Source organism: Hemicordylus capensis, chromosome 14, assembly GCF_027244095.1.
Source record: "Hemicordylus capensis ecotype Gifberg chromosome 14, rHemCap1.1.pri, whole genome shotgun sequence".
NCBI classification, from domain to species: Eukaryota; Metazoa; Chordata; class Lepidosauria; order Squamata; family Cordylidae; genus Hemicordylus; species Hemicordylus capensis.
The window spans coordinates 2,495,795-2,502,379 of NC_069670.1; positions in this window are offsets into that span (position 1 = coordinate 2,495,795).

A 6,585-nucleotide genomic window follows, 5' to 3' on the forward strand; every position below is an offset into this window, starting at 1 on the left:
TAGTGTGTGTGTGCGTACAAGAAACAAGAAAGGAAACAAGACCCGGCATTTAAACGGAGCTGAATCCGAAGCAAGCACACGCTCCGTGTAAACGGAGGCAGTAGCCAAGGACTTTGCGCAAGGCAGGTCGGATGCGGTGCTGCTCGGTAGCCAGCCCCTCTGTTTCGTGGTGCTTACTCGCAAGGAAGTGTGCAGCAGAGGATTGCAATCTTGGCTGACTTTCATTCACCTAGATACACAATTATAAAGCAGATCCGTGTGTGTGTGTGTGTAGCTAGGTAGATAGACAGACAGATAGGCTTCGGGCAAGCATTTGAGTCCTATCCTTCTGTCTGTCAATTCTAATCCTAAGCATCTTTACTTAGAAGGGAGGCCTATCCCAGCCAGTGGGGCTGCAAACCCTAAGAATCGCCTTGCTGGATCAGGCCAAAGTGGGTCCATCTTAACCCAACTGCAGAAGCCAGCCTCTGTTTGAAACTGGCGGGCCTTACTCCCGAGTAAACCTGCTTAGGATCGGGGCCCGCCACCCGTTCCAGTCCTGAATGACAGCCGGTGCCCGCGATCCCGCACGCGAGAATCCTCTTCCCTTGGCCTTGTGTAGGGGGGTGGGGGTGTCTGTGCTCATGGAGTAAGTAGCCTTTGGGTCCCAATCCGCGATCAGCGTTTTGCTGTAAGGGTGTCACCTCTCCCCATACCCCACCCCTTGGCAGAAGCTCCTGCGCTTTCAATGTCTGCCTGGCAGGCAGAAGCCCAACAGGTTGCAGCGTTCCTCATTTCCATGCGGAGATAAATCTACACTTGTTGAATGGATGCCTGTTAGGAGGCTGTTAAAGGCACAGAGCCTCTGTCCTTCCCCCCACAAATACGGTATGAATTCCAACTAATTTCCGTTGTCGTGAGGTTAGTCTTGGCCACGCAGCTGGAGTCCAGGGCGATCCTTTAACTCTTCTTAATTCCACAATCCCCTTTAATTTAGGTGCCAACCTAGTGGGGGAGGAGAACTCTATTTATTTTTTCATTAGCGATCTGACTCAACTCTGGGGTTTATTTATTTTTCCGAGTTGGTTGGTTTTTTAATACTACTCAGACGGGCTTCGGAGGAGGTCGTTTTTCGTGAATAAAGAGCAGAATTAGAGAAATGGGATCAAGCGGTCCTTATCTCCCTACAAATATCCGCACCAAATTAAGTGGCATATCTCCGAACTTAATCTGCCTCCACACTCATGAATCAATGCGCAGCTGTGGTGCTGAGCAAGCCGCCCGATCCTAGGAGTGCTTTACCCGCGGAAGTAAGCAAGCCCCGCTGTGTCCAATTGGGTTTACTCCCAGGTAGGGAACTTGCCGCGATTGAGAGCCTGCACGAAGCGGATCCTTTCTAGCCCCCCTCTCCGGATGTTATTGTAACTTTCAGGCCCTGAGATCCACAGCACCCACTTGCCACGCAACAAGCTCTGGGTCTCTGCCCCGCTGCCCTACACATTGCGAAGCAAAGGTAGAAGAGCAGGCTCCAGATTACAACTATGCGCTCCCCGTGTGCAATCGAGTCACGTCGATGACCCGTTTGTGCTCATCCAAATATCAGACTGGACGCCGGGGCAGGAGGGAGATATATACGGATGATGAGGGATCGTGTTTAATATTGTATTAATATTAATATTAAGTAATTGCACTATGGACGTGCTCTGCACCTGACTGAGCACTATAAATAGACACGAGGCCATTCCCAGCCCCGAGGAGCCTACAATCTAAATTTAGACACTGCTGGGAGGGAAAAGACAAGCGGGGGTGGTGAGAGGAGGCAATGGTAACTCGAGAGTCATCCGAGCAAAGTAGCACTGACATAGTAGGTAACGCTTTTAACCCTGATTTCTTAAAAAATGAATTCGGTTTCCAAAGAGTCCCCATTGACACTCCTTTCTGGGTTCCACTTGTCTCATTGCTGGCAGCGAAACGCGTCGAAAGAAGGCTTTTGTGAGCCTCGAAAACTTACTCACGTCACGCTGCCTTGTAAAGAGACACTATTATCCGTCCTCTGAATTCATTTGGCTCTGATCGGTCTTTCTTTGGGCTCACTCCAAGCAGCTAATATATTATTAAAGCACTCCATATTCTGAAACGGCGGATGTTGCTGATGATGATATCTGCATTTATTTTAGTATTCCGAGTGCGTCCGATCCATCAGCTCATCAGTAAACAACAGCCTTGTAAGGTGGCTCGGTCTTATTATTATGCTCATACTGAGGATCAGGGGAGGCTGCAAATAGTTAATTTTCTTAATATTAATCATATTATTATAGAATTCCGGATCCTGGCTCCTCATCAGCACAACCAACCCCCTCGCGACTAAAATAACGTGAACATCTACTTGGAAGCCGGAATCGGTGTGAAATAGTCCTGGTTTATTCCAAACCAAGATTTCTGCTAGAGCAGGAAATTGTAGATAAGGGTCAGATAGCCAGAACCTTCCTTTCCCCGCTAAAGACGTAATTTACCATCTAGAAATATAAAGTCTGAAAATAGCCGCGTGTCTTTCTCTTTCTCTCCATTCCAAGAACCTTAATAGAAAGGGAAGTGAATTATCTCCAAGTCCAGGAGAAATTTTTCACAGATGTGATCAGCTCTCTTAACCTTTGGAGAACGATAAATGTGACTATTTTAAAAAGGGAGAGAATGAGGGAGGGAGGCAGAATTTAACGTGATTAAACCTCATCAACATTATTTAAACTATTCCCAGAACCCTGTCCCCAATGAAGTTTGCCTCACCGATAAAAGGAAACGGAAGATGGCGAAATTGAATTAAATCCCTGTATTTGCCGTCGCCTGACAGGCGGAAGAAGGGGGCGGGTGAGAGAGAAAACTAGCAAGGAGGCTGTGAATTATTTTGCATTAAATACTTTTTTTAAAAAGGCCTTGCGCGCGCCTCTTTAAATAAATACGCCTTCGCCGGGGACTCAAAAGAATCCGTTTGGTCCCTCCGCAGCCATCGTAGCGGCTCTCCAAGGTGCTGATTAGAAGACAAGCAGGGAAATTAACGTGCTATCTTTAGCCAAGCGGAGGGCAGATGAAATTAACAGGGTCAGAGTTGAGAGATTCAAAACGCCATGTCTTGGGGGTTTCTCCCCCCCCACGCGCGCAGCTTCTGTCTGCATCGCCCAAACACTCTCTCTCTCTCACACACACACACACAGAGACACACCCCTGATACAACTTAAAGACCATCCCGTTGAATATTGCACAAGACTTGCACAAGGAAGCCAGCCTGGTGTAGTGGTTAGTGCTGGACTAGGACCGGGAGTTCAAAACTCCATTCAGCCATGAGACTTGCTGGGTGACTCTGGGCCAGTCACTTCTCTCTCAGCTAACCTACATCACAGGGTTGTTGTGAGAAGAAACCTAAGTATGTAGTACACTGCTTTGGGCTCCATGGAGGAAGAGCGGGATATAAAATGTGAAATAAAAAATAAAAAATAAAGACTTCCTGTACTACAACATAGCATTTGGTGACTATATCAGTGAAGTTCACTTTTCAAGGGAAATTATTCCACTACTGCCCCTCCATCATCCCCATGACCATCAAACACAGACCTCTCTTTAGAAAGGATGGGGGGGAGACCTTTAAGCAATCAAAATGGATTTATTTTTCTCCAGGTACATTAAAAACTGAAAAACGCACCAGGGCCGGTGCCAGACTATTTTGCGCAAGGCTACGTACTTGCACCGTACCCCCAAATTTTTTTCAACTTCGGTTTTCAAAAACATGTTTTGTAGAAAAAATGAAAAACACACAAAACTTGAAACTGCTAAATTTATTTTAAACTGCAAGAATAGGTAATACATCAGTTTTTGATTATCTTTCTCAAATACAAAAGAAAATATTTGGGCACACAAATCATTTTGATTGATTTGATACACTCTGCGCCCCTCTGCGGACTGCACCCTAAGCGGCTGCCTCTCATTGGCCTAATGGTAGCACCGGCCCTGAGCCCCACATCTAAAGGGCTTCATGTTCCTAACTGTGACTGCAGAATTATTTCACTGGATTTTTTTAAAAGGAGGATACACTTCTAAATGTAGACTAAGATGGCAATCCTGTGCACACTTATTAGAGAATAAATGCCACTGAATATCATGTGGCTTTATGATTATATTCAACTGAATATAGTGACGCTTCTTTTGAGTAAAATGTGATAAAACTGGCCTGCATAATCTCATCTCTGTATTCGGTGTGTGCAAATATGTTTCTCATCCTGTCTGTCTCATCCATCTAAGCCCAAACTGCATAACAACTGACATGGCTGGATGTTAATTTTTGTATTTTTAATGAAGAACAGAATTCAAAATGCGTTCCCCCCACCCCACAGTCCATGAAAACCCCTTTTCTGTCCCTAACTGGCAAGAGGGAAGCCTTTTAGCTGTCTTTTGTTTCCACACATTGATCTCTTTTTGCTTTTTATTGATTGCCATATAAAAACCCTCACCCCAATCTGCTATGAGATGCTGGATGGATAGGGAGACAGATAATTTGTTAAATGGGTGTGAGATATCCCTTTTCTTCCTTTTAATTGGGGCAGTCTGCTCATGTTTGCCATAATGCATGAATTTACTGATGGCTTTAGTAGATAAGGACCTTTTGATAGTTCAACTTTAAGTGTGTGTGTAAATATAAATGTGCAAAGTAAGTCCCACCCAGTCAAGTGGGGGGTTACTCCTAAACAAGTGTGCAATAGTTGTTATTTTGTCTCTTCTACTCCTTCTCTTTGATAATAAAAATTTAATAAACAGTAGAAGTGTGTGTGTGTGAGAGAGAGAGAGAAAGAGAAAGAGAAAGAGAGGGGGGGGGGTCTCTTTATTTGATAAATCAGAAATGTATACCTTTTACTTTCCACTGACACTCAACCAAAATTCTATTTTAAAATGGCAGTATTTGGGGTGTGGGAGGGAAAGTCTATCTTTTGAATAAATCAAGAGTGTGAGTGTGTGTGTGTGTGTGTGTGTGTGTGTGTGTGTGTGTGTGTGGTTTATCAAAAAGACAGACATCATCATCAACAACAACACATATTTATATACCGCTTTTCAACAAAAGTTTCCAAAGTGGTTTACATAGAGAAATAATAAATAAGATAAGATGGATCCCTGTCACCAAAGGGCTCACAATCTAAAAAAAGTAACATCAGATAGACACCAGCAACAGTCACTGGAGGTACTGTGCTGGGGGTGGAGAGGGCCAGTTACTCTCCTCCTGCTAAATAAAGAGAATCACCACGTTAAACAGGTGCTTCTTTGCTAAGTTACACACTTGGCAAACCCTCTTACACACACATGCACACACACACTTCTGATTTATCAGAAAGATAGACACCTCTCTCTCTCTCTCTCACACACACACACACACACCCCTTTTCTTCTCTCAGCTGACACTCAAAACCACATTTTTATTTTTAAAGGCCAGGGTTGGGTTTGTAAAGCAATCCGGAGCTCCAACATATTTAATTTTCTAAAAGATCCTTCTGTGCCCTTTGCCTTTAGATGGTAAAGCTTCCTGGCACTAGTGGAGGGAGGAGGTGATACTGGGAGAGGTGCCTTGGTTTTAGAAAGCTCTCAGTTTCTGGAGAAATTAGCACGCCAGTGAAATAAACTGAAAGAGGCAGGGTTCCTTGAAAGGAGATATCACCTTGTCTTGATTTAAGAGGGGAAATATAGTGAAGAGCTTGGGTAGCCTCCCACCACCATCAACCAACCATACCATTCAGTATAATATCCTGCTACTCTGCTTTGAAGGTCCATTGTTGTTGCAAAGAAATCAGTCCAGTCCTTCATTCCCCCCTCAAACCAGATTAGGTCAACTCCAATGTATTGACGACTGAATATAAAACATGACAATTATTTCCCCCCAGCATTTTGCTTCCTACCAGGGGGCGGGGAGAGAGAGAGGGAGCTTTCTGTTCTCTCTCCCCAAGTCAATCAGTTTGTCTATCAATTATCTACCTATGCGAAGAAGTTATTAATGCAAAATCCAGCTAGGAAATTAATTTAATTGCATTCAAATGCACTACGACTGGCTCTGTGTAACCTGAACTCTCATTGGTTGGGGAGATTTCATCAAACACACACACTAATGCTGAAATGGATTATCAAGGGAAATCAATGTGACAAATTTCCCATTTTTATGAGCACGGAATTAGGCTTTGAGCGAGCTCTCCTCTTGCAAAACTCCAGCCAGGGAGTGAAAAAGCCAGGGATGTTGAGTCAGGCAAAGGAAGAAACCCAAAGAGCAGTCCCCAAACTTCACATCTGGATTTGCAGCAGAGGCACACTGCATTTTCAGTTGTCGCGCATTGTGAGAGTGAATGTTTCACCTCACGTGCACCTTACTGAACACACAGGGTTCTTGTGCTTGACCCCAGTTCAGATCTCATAACCCATCGTGAAGACTCTCTCAGCCCACCCTACCCCACCTGCAGAATGGGGATGCTGGCCTCCCTTGCAGGTTTGTTGTAAGACTTTATTGGGAGAATATGGAGTGCCTTGAAGACTTGACATACAGTAAATCCTTATCTGTCTACAGTATCCATCCTTCCTTCCTTC